The sequence below is a fragment of the Octodon degus genome, unplaced genomic scaffold (assembly GCF_000260255.1).
Source record: "Octodon degus isolate 3935 unplaced genomic scaffold, OctDeg1.0 scaffold00374, whole genome shotgun sequence".
NCBI classification, from domain to species: Eukaryota; Metazoa; Chordata; class Mammalia; order Rodentia; family Octodontidae; genus Octodon; species Octodon degus.
This window is the reverse complement of record NW_004524950.1, coordinates 766,824-767,073: the sequence shown is the minus strand read 5'-3', so window position 1 is coordinate 767,073 and position 250 is coordinate 766,824.

The following is a 250-nucleotide window of genomic DNA, read 5'->3' as shown; positions in this document are numbered from 1 at the left end:
AATTTGAAGTGGGACTGAATGTCTTACAATACAGTCTCAAAATAGCATTTTCACTGGCAGACAGAATTCTCTGGGGGAGCTGAAAACACAGGGTATACTGGGAAGAGAACTTAAGAGAACAGTGATGACTATCAAATGCAGCCACAGATTTGGGTTTTTTTTCAGAACTGGGGATTGAACTCAGGCCTTTACCAGGCAAGCACTTATTCTACTGAGCTATCTCCCCGGCCCCCAGATCTATTATTATTAT